This window comes from Wyeomyia smithii, chromosome 3 (genome assembly GCF_029784165.1).
Source record: "Wyeomyia smithii strain HCP4-BCI-WySm-NY-G18 chromosome 3, ASM2978416v1, whole genome shotgun sequence".
In the NCBI taxonomy this organism is placed as follows: domain Eukaryota; kingdom Metazoa; phylum Arthropoda; class Insecta; order Diptera; family Culicidae; genus Wyeomyia; species Wyeomyia smithii.
This window is the reverse complement of record NC_073696.1, coordinates 251,948,791-251,965,203: the sequence shown is the minus strand read 5'-3', so window position 1 is coordinate 251,965,203 and position 16,413 is coordinate 251,948,791. Positions and strand designations below refer to the sequence as shown.

General features: G+C 37.5%; 1 protein-coding gene across 2 annotated transcripts in view; it reads right to left on the bottom strand.

The window, feature by feature from the left end:
* LOC129730458 (neuropeptide CCHamide-2 receptor-like) overlaps positions 1 to 8,296 on the bottom strand; it is a 132,140-nt gene extending 123,844 nt beyond the window's left edge. The window contains exon 1 of one of the 2 annotated variants that reach the window (XM_055689800.1): positions 7,774 to 8,296. The gene's annotated coding sequence lies outside the window, so the exon portion shown is untranslated. The remainder of the gene's footprint in view (positions 1 to 7,773) is intronic. The other variant, XM_055689801.1, reaches the window with a different exon arrangement.
* Between the last annotated feature and the right edge of the window lie 8,117 nt (positions 8,297 to 16,413).

The following is a 16,413-nucleotide window of genomic DNA, read 5'->3' as shown; positions in this document are numbered from 1 at the left end:
TGAAGTGGTTGACGGATTCGTTTATCTGGGTACGCTTGTGACATGTGACAACGAAATAAGCCGTGAAGTGAAACGACGAGTTGCAGCTGCGAACAGGGCCATCAACGGACTACGTAACCATCTAAGGGGCCGTTAAATAATTACGTTAGCAAATATGGGGGGAGGGGGGTTGTGAAATTTTCTTACGCTATCTTACAAGAAAGGGAGGGGGGTGAATTGATTATCTTACGTGAGAAAATCATTGTTAATGTAGCTGTTCAAATAACCATTTTCAAGAAAGTGTAGACGGTAGAATTCATGAAAAGAAAATTACGGAAGGAAGATTAACTCGAATTAAGAACAGAAGAGAAAACGCAGTATTGTGCTTGCTTCAGGATGATAAAACTAAAATAAAAATTTATATATGCTGGCAGTAAGATCTTACTGGGGGGGAGGAAGGGGGTATCAAAATCTCTCACGACGTCTTACAAGAGAGGGAGGGGTGGTTGAAAAAGTGGAAAAATATGCTTACGTAATTATTGAACGGCCCCTAGGGTTCCGTAGTTTGCAAACTCCCACAAAACTAGCGCTGTATAGGACGCTGATACTCCCGGTGGCTCTTTACGGACATGAAGCATGGACGCTGAAGGAAGCTGATCGACGAGTGCTCGGGGTTTTTGAACGTAAAGTTCTGCGATCGATACTTGGCGGTAAACTAGAAGATGAAGTGTGGCGCAGACGCATGAACCACGAGTTGTACCAGGTATACAAACATGCTGATATAGTGAAGGTAACATAGCGGGGCAGGCTTCAGTGGGCTGGACATGTGGCCAGAATGCCTGACGAGAGAGCCGCCAAAACTATCTTCAGTAGAGGCCAGGAAGAGACCGTTAGATACTTGATTGCATCGAAAATTTTGGTCACCTAATTTTTGATAATTTTTCAATAAGCGTTTTATCATATGTAACAACTTTGTAGAAGAAAGTTTTTCTCTAAAACATTACTGTAGAGCTCTAGACCCAAATTTCCCGCTGGATTTGGTTTCTGGACCATCGCGCAATGATGAATTAAAGTAAAAATGACATTTTGTCAAAGAATAACCGCCAAGTCATTGAATTTTCCTGATGAATTAATGGTGATTTTCATAGAAATATTTTATCACGTGAGTCACTGCGATCTTTGTAAAAAAAATATAGGGTAGGGAACATATTCTAAGCAGCTTTAGGAACCACCTGTGCATTCAGACTAAATACACGAAATGTGTTGGGTGAAATTCAAACAGTAGTATATCAATCTGTTAAGTTAGCAAAGTTAGCAAACTTTAACAATCATTAATTTAAGTTACCAATACTATTCCAATCACCCCGAACCTATTTTAAGCAGTTTGCAGGCTGTTTTGCAGGCATTTTTTTCAGTACCCGGAGTGGCTCCTGAATGGCTGCAATACAGGTCGATTCATTCCGACCGTTTTTTAAAAACTCGTAAGTTATTGTCACAGTGATTTTGGTAAGATATTATTAGTCCTATAGTTTTTGTGTTTAATTGAATCACCACCCAGGTAAAGATACCTGTTTTGAGTTAGACAAGAGTTACATATGAACAGACATTTGCTCAAAAAGAGGAATGAATTTATTTTTAAACATCGTAGCGGGTTGAAACGCCATGTTACGCGTTACGAACTACGTTCGAAGGGCGTGTTCGACACACTCCCAGTAAGATATGGCCTATGAAACCAATCATCTTTCCGGGATTCAAAGACCAAATCTCTTGCGTTTAAGCTCCATTTTTACAGCACAGTTTGATATTTCTCAGGAAATTTCTGGGCCAATAAACTGAGAGTTAGATCCTTGTTTTGCAAGCTCGTCTGTCTTTTCAATCCCACCAGTGCCTCAATGTTCTGGAACCCAGTACAATTGACATGAAATCGTTTAACATAACTGCTGCACTATGAGAATACATTCCCAGACAATCTTGGATGTACCTTTACAAGCACCAAGTACCTTCAACGCTGTCTGACTTTCCGAGAAAGTACAAATATTTGTATGTTTATATTTTCTAGCCAGAACAGAGATTGCAAAAATCGCTGCTTGGAACCCTGTTAGCCAATATCCCATTGCTACTGAAATTATAATTCCAGGGCCGAAGATTTCTGCACCAGTTTTTGTACCTATTTTTGAGCTAGCTGTGAAAAGTATTGTTGAACCTGGAGTATTTCAGGGGCTGATAAAGGGTCACATTTGATGAAACGGCTCTACGCGTATGGCCTAATATCAATCTACTCTGAGTTATTCGAATTTGAAATTTCTTGAATACTTCCCTTAAAGTGGTTCTAACTTTGAGTGTATACCGCTTATAGCAAATCTATTGGTTTCATTCGAAGGCTGAGCAAATTTTCTACTAGATACAGTTCTTAAATGTCTAAATAAATCTTAAAAATAATACTTTGGGAGCAAAAATGCCTAAAAGTAGTACTGCTTTAAACGCGTTTTGATGTTTTCTCACGAAAAACTGGTGGTGGTTTTGCTATTTAAACAAAGTTTTTCACCGCTCTACAGTTCGTTCTTAAATACCAACGCTCTATCTGCTGTAGTTTTCGAGAAATTTTAATTTTATCGCAAAGAAAAAATTTGTTCAAAAACTTTGTTCACTTCAAATTCAAATACTAATTTCACTTTTATGCTGTATCACTTTTCGCGTGACTAACCTGATACGTATTTCGACTCCCACTTGAAGCCTTCTCAAAGCTTGGGCGTACTGTTTGTGAAAAAGGCTGAAATTTGTTTAAAGTTTCCAAACATTTTAGCGGCATCTAATTTCCAACAAGAAATGTTATGTTGAATGCGACTGATGTTATCACTAGTCGTAGGATGTTCTTTCTGGTAAATATTCGCATCGCCATCGTTATCAACAACTACCGTTTACCGAATTTCTGTTAACGGGGTGAGCGTTGTAAAGCGTTGTTCCTTCAATCAAATCCGTTTAGCTCAGTAATATCAGCAATATATCCAATTTTTTGTCGCTTTATCACTAAAGGCAAGAGAGCTGTGGATTTCCCTAACATTTTAAATTTTTATAATTTTAAATCGAAATAAACATTTGTATGGTTCCCATTCAAAATTTTAAGAAATGCTAAAATACTAAAAATCGATCTGGTAGAAATGTTTTTTTCATCCAATTAGTTTTTCAATATCGCAAAAAAAACTCTCTTCGTTTGTGAAATTCACCTCGAAATGTAAAATGCAGTGGTGGGCACCGCTAATCGAAAATTTAGCGACGCTAATCGCTAAGTCGCTAACCGGAAAATTTAGCTCGATAATCGCTAAACGTTAAACGCTAAACCCACATTAGGGGAACTTTCGCTAATCGCTAATCGTTAATTTTTTAATATGTAAATAGTCATATTGCTATATTTATTGCTCGTGTTTTGTAAGATTTGGACCACTTTGATCTTTTTTGGTTAAACAAACAAAAACAATTACTTTTTAAAGCTATTTACTGTAAGGGCATCTTCAGCGGTGGTCCAAATCGTTGTTTTGTTCTATGTTTTTGGAACAAACTCAAATTCACTGCTGCTCCGGTGGTGTTAATTTTGTTCTATACCAGATCTAAATTGAAAAAAAAATTAATCTGGTATACGTTTTGGTCTATTTTTGTCACTTTTTGGAACAAGAAATTGATCGTTCTAAAACCCTTTGTACGCTACCAATCGGTGGGTAAAATGTCATATTTTAATTGAATACCTCATTTCTAGCTATTTTTATATAAGCGTTTTGCGGGTGTTGGGGAATAAACAAAACAAAGATTTTTTATGACAATTAACAATTCATTTTTGTGGCTTTTCTGAAGAAGAAAATGAATAGGTTTGTCGTTTTTGGCTTCAAGGAAACCGACCAACAAAAGAGGGAATTCTGGAAGACCATAACCGTAGGCTCAACTACTTGGTTTGCAACCACCAGGATGACAAATATGTTGGCTATTCGCCTTAATTGTATTGGGACTAGAGGAGAACTTAATAGGCCAGAAAAATGTTCCTCGAAGACACAGAACTGAAAACGTTCAAAATGCTGGGGTGACACTGAACATTTTGTTTCAAGCAACTCGAACAAAACTAAATGATCGCTGGGGGGCGTTATGTTTCGTTTTTCGTATTTTTTGAATTTGCGGGTTAGATGAGCCGCAGGACAAATGACAATGACTGCTCCTTTTAAGCTTGAAGCATAACTGGCAGTATGTGACCTACTCGAAAATAGCGAAAATTGTTCGAATCAAGCTGCGCAATACCACCCAATATCCTCAAAACCCAAACCAAGATTTAGGAACTACAAGATTTTGAAAGATTGATGAGACGAAAACGAAAGAAGAACACCTACGCGATCAAATATTTTTCGCTATCCTCCGTAACCCTACTTGTAGCAGGAACTTTCGATCATACCAATCCATGCTGAGGAATGTCACTGACGCTCGGGTCGAACCGTCAAATCCATAAAGTCTTGTGGATATAAAGTGTCTTGCCAAAGTAATCGTTTAATATGCGTAAAAATTATCGAATTTTCGTTTGTTAAATATTGAGTATTTTTTATTATAACAAGTCTCATTAACTGATAGCATGGGGTATTGAATTGTTGACAGTGTGACAGATGTCAGCGGTTTAAAACAACAAGATATACAACACCGGTTCGAAGAACGAAAAGTTGGTCTATACTAGCTGGTTCTTTTCAGATTTCGTTGGTGTAAATCTAGTATAAAGTTGTTTCAAAAATAGACCACCGCTGAAGATGCCCTAAGAGGTTCACGAAACGGTATTCATACTTGATTTTGTAAAAACAAGAATAACAAAAGTTATTTAGCTTGCATTGAAAATACCCAAGAAACATTTTTTGACTAAATAAGCGCTTTTATAACTAATTTATTCAGCTGACGGCTGAATATAGGTCGAATAATGTATTTCTAAGTGTTTAATCAGCTTTTAATCAGTCGGTTTTGGAGAACTAAATCAGCTACATGTTACATTCGGCTTCCTAAATAGCCGAACACGGGCTTAATAAGAAGTAACTCAGCCATTTGAACAACTTTTATACATGCTGATCGGTTCTATAGAAGCGATTAATCATACTTTGTAAAGATTGTAGAAAAACTCTTTAACAGCCAACAGTAGCTGGCTTATAGTCTATATAAGTGCTTTTTCAGCTTTATAACAGCTATGATTCAAAATATATCATAGTCTTAATTAGACTTTTTTTACGTAGGCGATTCGAACACATCTAAATCTTTCGATGTTTTGCACTTTTGTGTGTATTTTTCATCGCTTATTTTTATATTATTGTTAGTGAAAATTACCTATCCAATTAATTTACTGCCAGTCTCGAATCTCGAACTCATGCTCATGAGGTTCCTGGTAGAACGCGGTACCGATTCGTCTATCTTGACATACATGCATACGTATCGATTTAACCCGTATATATATTTCTATTTTATTTCATAAACAATTGTACATTGACTGTACATATACTGAATTGTAGCTGAACGAGCGCTTCAGCATTTGTATCATATCCCAAGAACACGATAGAACACGTTTTGTCAAAGTGACTGTTCTCTGTAATTGATCGATTTAATACAAGGCACTGTAGAATTTTAATATTAGTGGGTACGGCTAGCCGTGCTGCTAAAACTATCATTATTTTTCGTTTGAACTGTTTGTTTCTGTTTACGGAATGGATACACTAGCAATGATTTCTACAATTTCTACAGTTAGGGATGCAAATGCTAAGCGCTTGTTCAGCTACAATTCAGTATATATACAGCCACTGTAAAACTGTTTATGAAATAAACTGGAAATATATGTACGGGTTAAATCGATACCTATGCATGTATGTCAAGATAGAAGAATCGGCAACGTGTTCTACCAGGAACCTCATGAGCATGAGTTCGAGATTTGAGTTTTTTTTTTTGCAATTGGAATTGGAGAATTGGATACTAAAAAGGTAATTTTCACTAACAATAATAGAAAAATAAGCGATGAAAAATACACACAGAAGTGCAAAAAATCGAAAGATTTAGATGTGTTCGATTCGCCTATACAATAAAAAAATTGTCTAATTTAGACTAATATATATTTTGAATTATATTAATCGTAGCTGTAATAAAGCTGAAAAAGCACGTTTTAAGAAAAACAGAATGTACAATTTTAGCCATGGAATTGCCATATAGGCGCTTATTTTTATTATAAGCCAGCTGCTGTTGGCTGTAAAAAAGTTTTTCTACAAGCTGTACAAAGAATGAATAATCGCTTCTACAGAATCGATCAGCATGTATAAAAGTTGTTCAAATGGCTGAGTTATTTCCCGTGTTCGGCTATTAGGCTATTTAGGAAGCCGAATGTAACAGGTAGCTGATTTAGTTCTCCAAAACCGACTGATTAAAAGCTGATTAAACGCTTAGAAATACATTATTCGACCTATGTTCAGCCGTCAGCTGAATAAGATTAGTTATAAAATTGCTTATTTAGCCAAAAAATGTTACTTGGCAAGAATCAAGAAGCGTTTATTCAACCAGTTCGTTTAGTGTTAGATTAATGTTGTCTAATAGCTAGTTTTTAAATCGAAATAGCGCTTAACCAGCCAACAATTGAATAGTGGCATGGTGTATTTCACAAGTTTTTTTAAACCTTAATTTATTGCTTGTTCAGCTGATAAATCAACCTGAGCGTTGTGGTAATCCGTTTCACCTGTATGCAGACTTTATTCAGCTATTTTAAATTATAAGCTGTATTATTCAGCCCAAATGTTTGTTGGGTAGATACTCTTGGGAATGTTTTCATAAAAATTCAATTATTATCTGAATCGAAAAAGTAGAACCAAAGTTGTCATAATTTCAAGCGCATTGCAATTTACCAAAGTTCTTGGTGTGCCGAAAATTCAATCTAGACCTTGTGCTTGTTCTTCAAAATGCTCCTGTGGCTTGTACGATAACTGGAACTCCATTCTAGGGTAAAAAAACTGACAAAAGTAACATGCGCAGTAAAGTATGTTCATCTTTCGAAGCAATTTACGTACGCCATCAGCAATCCACAGTTTTTCTAAATATTTCTATTGTCGCTTCTCTACAAAATTTAGCGAATTAGCGATTAGCGTTTCGAAGGCCAAAATTTTAGCGACGCAAACAGTTTCGCTAATCAGCTCAAAAATTTACGAAATCGCTAAATCGCTAACTGAATTTTAGCGTCGCTAATTAGCGAACTAGCGAATTAGCGAATGGTGCCCACCACTGGTAAAATGATTATCTTTCATACAAAGTCGAATTAACTCGAACAAACTACAAACTTTGTCACATCGTTGGGAACCCATAGTCTGATTCAATTGTTATTTTTCCAACTTTTAATACATTTTCAACCTTTTAAAGCTAACTTCCGGACGGCTATCTTATTGCCATCAATAAACTCGACTCATCCGTTTCACTCTTAGTGTCCTTTTTATTAGATTAAGATCGATTTTTCTCGACCCTAACAATTGCTTGCATTGAAAGCTTTCGTGTGAGCTACTGATTTATCCAAGCTTGTATAATCTCCGGCATCATTAGGTTCTTGTATCTACTAATCAAGAGCAAAGTAATTACACTAATAATAATCCCTCTAATCAAATAATATAGATGAACTTAACGCTTCGCTGCTCACATAAAGTAAAGAGAAATACAATCATGCGATTGTTTCGATTAGTTCAAACACCCAAGCCGGTAAGCCTAAACGGTAAAGTCACACTTTCCATTTCATTAATGTTGATTTGATCAAATTTCACTTACGATTGCGACAGCTCCTACTTTTGTGCACCCACTTTTGCGTAGAACACAAAACCACTAGTTATGGTGTTACGTTACTTCTTTTTCGAAATACTTCAAAAGGTTAGTTTACCTTAAATAACTGTTTCACATTCTGGATAATATTTACAAAACAAAAAACACAGTGACACTAATGATTTTCCTATACATAACTTGCTCGAATTACACTATTAAATTTGATTCATTTTTCACATATTATGCTATAACAATTTCTACCGCACTTTTTACAAATTCACTAGGTACAAAAATTCACAAGATTTATTGAAATATTCCATTTCGCCACTCTTTCGTGTTGATCAAAACTCCAACTTCGCTTCGTTATCACATTCTTTGGACATCAAAGTTGCACAGTCCACAAAAGCCGACCACGCGATCACATCTCAAATTTTCTTCCGGGAAACCGTAAAACAGCGCGCGCGTTTACTGCCACTTGAAGAAGCCAGCCAGGATGGAGCTTCAAAAATACCGAACCGCCTTCAACGAACGTCGACCAACGACTGGCAGCCAGGCTGTCGGTGGCGCTGCGAGACACCACACAAACGGCGCAGCATTCCCAATAACAACCGGCTCGGAAAAACAGAGTAGAAAAGCATCAGCCCCCCAGTCACGTGGCGTGCGCCGACTGCTGAGACTGCGAGGAGCGCGAAACCGAAACCACGGCTCAAAGTGCCGCCAAAAACGAACAATTCACAAACGTCGACATTCCGGGCAGCAGCGGGAGCAGCAATAGTATGCAAGCGTTCGACCTAGAGCAGTCATTTTCGATCATCATCATCCAGTTTTTTTTCCTCTCTCTCTCTCTCTGTGGAAAAGCTGATGTGCGTCCAATAAGTGTGATATGCAGCTTGGAAAATTCGTTCATCGTTTGTTCGTTGAAGCGTCACTTTTTCATCATCGTCAATATGAAAGCACCTAATTGTTCAAAAACTACCATTCGCCTCCATTCTATGTATCACATGCTGCAAGAGAGTGCGCGCGCTTTTTCGTGTCGAGATGGAAGTAAACTGATTAAAGTTCATTTTCCCTAGAGTCAACGTAGTGTCAATAATGGAAAGTGACGGATTAAAATTTCATGAATGAAGCTGTCACTACCGCTCAATTTTCAGGTTTTTTTTTCTTCTACAATTCATCAACTGAAAAGATCATTACAACTCAACTTCCCCGCCTGATTGCCTACTCTCAGAATTTAATGGAACTTTCGTAAATCTGGTGGACTAGTTCATATCACTGCCAGAGCACTGCTGCAAACGTGATTTCGAGCGTTGCAAAACTTGCCAGCTTCTGTATCAAAGTCTTTTTTGGCACACTGACAGTTTGGTGTCTGCTAACTTGGGCGGTGAGCCGTCACGATACGATTCCAGGAAAAATGCTAGCCCTAGCGGTGCCTAGCTGCAGCAGCTGACAACCGCAAACTTGTACTCATAAGAAAACGTTAGCTATAAAGCAATGTCTATATTTATTCTCTTCTTGCTGAAGCGTTATATTTGCTTCCAGTTAATGCTTTTTGAACTTTCTTTTCGACCCGAAAAGTTAGCGTTAGGTTTTTTACCTTCAAATTTAATTCTTACTATAGAAAACTACCAGAGGTAGAAATAATTATTAATTCAGTTAAAGGTAAACTTTAACTCCGATTAACGAAGGCCTGATTCTCGGAGAAAACACATTTTGCTTTTCATGACATTTTTCATACCCAAAAGTTTGAAAAATCGGTAACTATCACATGATTTTGATTTTTTTGTTCCTTCGGTAAGCTTCTACGGAAGGGTGTATAACGAGTGCCTACAATTGGAACATGAAATTATTTTTGTGTTATTTTAACGGATTTCTTTCGATTTCGGTTGGAAAAATAGTAAAGGGTGATAATTACACAACAACAGTAAAGGGTGATAATTTTATGACTGGCCGCTCGGTGACTACGAATCTTCTGAATTTCACCTCTAGTTGCATTATTGAACTGGAATATAAAGAACAGGTGGACGTGATATATACTGATCCGAAGTCTGCTTTCGACCGTATTAATCATCGAACGCTGTTGGGCGAGATCTTGCGAATGGGTGCTTCGCGACAGTTTATAAAATGACTATGCTCATTTGTGCGGTAGAGTTAATTAGGATTATCAATTACCGCCTGCTTTCACCAATAAATCGGGCGTACCTCAAGGCAGTGATTTGGGACCACTGTTGTTAATTTATTTTTCAATGACGCTGCTGCTGCCCTTGGAGTTGGCTGTAGGCTGTTTTATGCTGACATGATATGTTAGATTCGTTTGTTGTAAATTAAATTGTTTGACAATCATCATTGCTAAATGCGACGTAATGACTTTTCACCGCATGAAATCGCCTATATTATTCAGCTACCAAACAGATCAGACGCGACTTTAAAATGTACAATCGAAACTTTTTCAAGATGTTTTTTTTTTTTTTTTGAAAACATTTTTGCAACATTTCTGCATTAATTTGTATAAAACCATGTCTTCTAAGCTAAAAACAATTTGATGGCAAAAACCGCCATGAAGCTTATTGGCATCTATTCTCAACTTTTCTTGCAGTGTCAACAATTTCCCCGCAGCTATTAGAAATGCTACATGTTCCAGATTTTCAAAAAGGGCGATAAACGCAATGTGGAGCATTGTCGTGATATTTCATCCCTCTGCGCTTGTTCGAAAGTTTTAGAGGCCGTAGTTTACGACCATCTGATGTTTCACGCGAAAAACTACATCTCTACTGCTCAGCATGGTTTTTACCCCGGCAGATCCGTGACAACTAACCTTTTGGAATTCACATCATTTGGCTTACGAGGTATGGATCAAAACTTTCAAGTTGATGAAGTCTATACGAACTTAAAAGCTGCATTCGATCGCGTCGATCACGGAACATTATGCGCTAAATGTGAACAGCCTGTTAGTAGTACGTGGCTACTGCAAAAGTACCAAAATGGCTGAAATAACCAGAGAACAAAAATCATCGGCAACATGCACTTTTTGGTGCCTCAAAATGTTTTAATTGAAGCGGCTAGTTGAATTTTCTGTTTTACAAAATGTTGCTGATAGCGGGAGAAGCCTTGCAAATTTTTGTTGGTGTTCATTATTCGACAGCGGCCGGTGCAGTTTTCAAGAATGTTTTTCTTTCCTTGCCATTCTCTTCTCTTCGATGCGCCTCTCTCTTCCCAAAAAACTGACGAAACCTTGATATAAAAGGTACCATTCGAACATTTAGCCCCATTATTTTCATTCCAAAACCGTACCAGTGACATACGGACGCTAGGTGTTAGCCGTTGAAAGGAGGAAAGACAAAATAATACCGGTCATCTCGTGCCAGGATCCGCCCGTAATGCTGGCAGCTGTTAGTAGTACATGGCTACTGCAAAAGTATCAAAATGCCTGGAATTCTGGTCGGAATAACCAGAGAACAAAAATCATCGGCAACTGGCACCTTTTGGCGCCTCAAAGTGTTGTAATTGAAGCGGCTAGTAGAATTTTCTGTTCTACAAAGTGTTGCTGATAGCAGGAGAAGCCTTGCAAATATGCATATTTTTGTTGGTGTTCATTTTTAGACAGCGGCCAATGCAGTGCACACTGGGCCAGGAATGGAATCTAGCGGTACGAAATTATTAGCGCTCTCAGGGTTTGACCAATCGGTTTCCGAACTTCTACATAGTTTATTGGTATAGTTAGGGCTTTATTTTGGATGTTTGAATTAGATCGGAATTTAGCCGCGAAGGTGGCGTTGCGATGCTAACTTCTTCCCGTTACACGCTAGAGCTTTGCGATTTTCGACAAAGTTGTAGATCTTTTATATCTATGAAACTTTACAGAACACACCAAATTTCAGACTCTTCAAATTTCAGAGATCTTCGAGTTTTCATAAAATTTGTCTGAAATTCACGTTTTATTGTGATGATTTTATGAGTACACTCGAATTAATTTCTCACATTTTTTCTCGATAGAAATTGAATAACTACGTCGTTTTATTCCAAGTTCAGAAGTTTATGAAGTACTTAAGTGAAAATATTACACAAAATTTGAAAAAAAAAAAACATACTTTTGTGAATAGGTTAGCAAGTATTAGCAAATCATAATTTTTTCTCAAAATTGTCCATCAAAAAATCTTTATTTTCTGAAATTTTGAAAGATGTGAAACTCATACAATTTCATCAAAAACTCGTAAGTTTTCAGAAAAAAAATTAATAGACAGAAATTTTGTTCCTTCTACGAAGTTTCTGATCTGTGCGAAATTTGTGTTTCATTTGTATGAGGCCCCTCCCTTACAGAAGAGGGAGGGGTGTCAAACTATTATGGACATATTTGTTACCCCCGAAAACGCCCACCTGCCAAATTTGGTTCCATTTACTTGGTTAGTTTTCGAGATGTGCAGAAATTTGTATTTCATTTGTATGGGCCCTCTCCCTCTCTGAAGAGGGAGGGGTCTCGAACTATCTTAGTCATATTTTTCGGCCCCTAAAACCCTTATATACATATTTTCACGCCGATCGGTTAAGTAGTTTCCAAGGCTATATGGGTCAGACAGACAGACAGACAGAGCTGCATTTTTATATGTTTAGATATTAATGACATTTTTATGATCCCTAGTAACAATATTGTTTTTTTTTTTTAAGTTTTATACAGCCAAAACAGCACTATAAAACTTTGATAAAACCAATATTGCTACTTGGGATGTGCTTGAGTAAATCATCTTGTCTTTTGATATAATATTTTGCTCCTTCATATGGGCAATAGTAATTTAACCATGGAAAAATGGCCAGGGTTTGAGTCATTTCTTATCAGATTGAGATACGTTATTGAAACATTGGTAAATAACATGGATTGTCTAAATCGTACCAAGCAACCAGTCACTTATCTTCAACCACACCTTACTTCCTCAGCACAGCCGACACTACAATGTACAAACGACCTGACTTTGTAAACGATTTCTTGTTGTTGTTTTACTCGCTCTAGTACACATGCTACGCTTACCGGTGGTTTAACTCTCAGTAGTCACGTATGAAAGATCTAGCATGCAGAAATTTAATCTTCATTGTATAACCCAATGGCTCCCAACCTTTTTGGCCTAGCGGCCTCTTTTTCCGAGCACAGAGTGCTTCGCAGTCCCTCAAAATAATTTAAGAGAGAGAGAGAGTTTTTCAGTCTTATATCGTCCTGTAAGTCTATTTCGTTTCACGTCTTTGTCCTAATACGCAGAAGAGTTGAAAATCTACTTTCACAGAGATATCCAGAAAGAAATTTTGATAACGTGTCAAATTTACCAAGAGCTTCGTGGTCCCCTAGATGAGTCTCGCGGCCCCCTTGCCAGCCGAGGACCCCCGGTTGGGAACCGCTGATATAATCGATTACTGCAGCAAGAAGACGGTTGCCTTTTAGTGCAAACTTGATTGACCCACAGCCTGTAGAGCAGCAGCTCGGCAGGCGACACATTCGATCGCAGTGTTCCACAGCAAACGAACTAACCAGCACCGTAGCTTTGCACAGCTTTGCCGAACATGTCCGGACATGGTAAGGATGTTGTCTGTAGCAACCTGTAGCGTCGCGTTTGCTTTCAGCCATTTAGCCACTTCTAATAGCTGTCCGAATATGTTTGAGATAGAGGCACTAATATAAGAGAGTTTCATTTATTCATTCAGTATAAAATAAATATTGTTTACTTCGCTTTGACTTCTCAGCATTTTAAAATGCACTGTTAGATAAAATCGCTAGAAATACTAGCGTTACTATTCTGTCTACTATTCGTTTTGATGGAATATTCAATATTCAACGACATGCGGTCGTGTCTTGGATACCAACCTCCTATTTTTTTTTAATTTGTTTACTTTTTTCTCATTTCTCCATGATTAAACAGCAATCAATGTTAAGCTATTTTTAAGGGATGAGCTTTTCAAAGAAATATTTTTTTTTTTTATTTTTCATGGTGTATATTTTTCTCGAAAAGACAAAATGATTGTCTAACACTTTGCGAAAACCCCATACCGAACTAACAAACCGTTCTACTTTTAAAAATATTTGTAATCATCAATAAAATTTTTACAAAAGCGTTTTTTTAAAAACTAGTCGTGAATTAAAAAAATACTAGTAGCACAAAATGACATCTTTAGTCCAGTCTTTTCGCCTCAGAGAAACACTACCGTGTAGGAGATTATCTTTCACTGCGAGAACGACTGCTCTCACACCGGGGGCAAAGCGACACTTGAAGAGAGCAGCGAATTGTGTGTATCTGAGAAGCATACAAAAAAAAACTGGTGGGATCTTTCTCACACGAAATGACAAGTTCGAAAGGTTGTTGAAGAAATATACCTAAAAGTTTACATCATTTGATAACTTTGGTTATGTGTTTGTTAGCGTGTCGGAACATCATTCAAAATACATTGCAGAATCATACGTCAAAATATCACACTTTTGCTCTATTGTGTGTGGAATGTGATACAGTATAGCAATGATTATAGAATAGTAGGTGTGCGACCAGTCCGAGCCAAGCCCCATTTTTTCGAAAATTAAGTCACTGACGAGGCGGGTAGTATGTTGTATTAGGAATCACAAGTGAAACTTGGCTGCTGACAACTTAATCGAACAGTTTCGCAGGCGAGCTATTTGTCCAAAATCCAGCCGACTCGCCATCTGTAATACCAAAATTATTCAGGCGACAAACTCGCTGCTCGCCGGGTTTTCGGTGATAAGCCTGTATAACAAAAATTTCCTAAAACTTTGAACGCCGATTACTCGATTACTAACGATGACTCAAAATTGCATCTAAAAAACTGCTGCATGCTGAAGAATAATTTAAATTTTTAAAAGATCGAAAAGATCAAATCGAAAAGTAAACGATCTTTTCGATTTTTGCAGGGCTAAAGAATCGATAAAAAAGCGAAGATCGGCGCGAAAAAGACGTCCGAATATGTTTGAAATAGAGGCACTAATATAAAAGAGTGTTATGCATTTTTTCAGTATAAAATAAATATTGTTTACTTCGCTTTGACGTCTCAGCATTTAAAAATGCACTTTTAGATAAAATCGCCAGAAATACTAGCGTTACAATCCTGTCTCGATTCTCCTTAGATCGATCCAAGATTGACCAATCTTACTTCTAATGCTACCGAATTCATCTCAGCAGTGCACACCGTGGCGTACTTCTGTGTATTCTCACTAGAGTGATTAACTTCTTTTGTTTCACTCAGCTGTGGTGGAAGCAGCCAGTGTGTTAGTTTTTCTACGAGCAACAGAAGCACAGCACAAAGTGAAAAAAGTATAGTGCGAAAAATTTCTACACATAGCGTTTATGCTGGACAGGAAGTAAACGGTTGTGCTCTTCTCACAAAATGAGGAGAATACCAAGCCTGCTATAGCCCATAGGAACACCTGTGCAAATTTTCACCCAGATCAAAACTGGTCGTAAAAAAGTGGTTGCCCTATTTTCTATGAAATATTCATATAAGTTTAATCATTAATGAGCGTTATGTTTGAACCTATCCTAGCTGATCTCGAGGTACGATGTTAGCCTAATAAGCCAGTCCTCGTAGGCTCGGATCTCGGTTGAGGAGAGACTGTCAGTGGTAGCAGGATCGTAGCGCTAGCCTGTTATTGTCCTGTACACTAAAACAGTTGGCTACGAAGTCTGTATGTAATCAAACAGAAGGTCGAGTTCCTAATAGGAATGTAGCACCCAGGTTCTGGCTTTCGATATAGAACTACATCTCTCAGGAAGTACATAGGGATGTGAAATGAAAATCTAAAACCGGATTTTTTTTCCCTTCGTCCTTGTTGCAAGCGATTGGAAAATCTTCTAAGAATCCTCCCAAATGCAGAAAATTTTAATTTCATTATTAGAATCATTGTACTATTGAAAATTGTCAAGCCTTGTCAAAACGCCAAATTCGACCATTGATTGGTCGTTATATGATTGCTTTCCAGACCACGGTCGACAGAATTTTAGACCAAGTAATTCGGAATGTACTATTTTGCCTTTATAAGAGCCTGTTTCAGCCGAAACTGCTCATATTAGTTCTAGGCAGCGACTACAACAGTCCTTACTACTAGCAACAACAGTGTGCAGATAGCAATGGCAGCGGATAGAAGCAGCAACGGATAGCAGTGGAGTTGTGACAGCGGATAGCAGCAGCAGTGGTATCAGCAGCGACAGTAGCAGGCCCGAAAAAAACTTTACGAAGTATTTTGCGGTGAGAGCAATAAACGGACAATGTTTTTATTGTAACCATAAAAACACGGTATTTTTACTGTAAGCTGGTAAACGATTGTTGTCATTACCATGTTTTAACAACGTTTTTTGTTGTTGTATTTACCACCGACAATAATTTTACCATTGAAAACATTTTTAGTGACTTCTAAATGTATGGGAAAAATGCCTGAAAAAATGCTGTAAGATACATAACAACCCCCCTTTTTCATGTTTAAAATGGCAAAAACAATGTTTTTATTGTTCTGGACAATGATATTTAATGTAAAATTGATGGATTTACAATGAAGAACATAGTTAAATTATGGCATAACTATGTAAAATTACAGCAACTTTTAAGGTTTTTTTAAGGTTTTTTTTTTCGGGGGGTCAGCTGGTGCAGCGGCACTTTCTCTAGTAAAAAGCT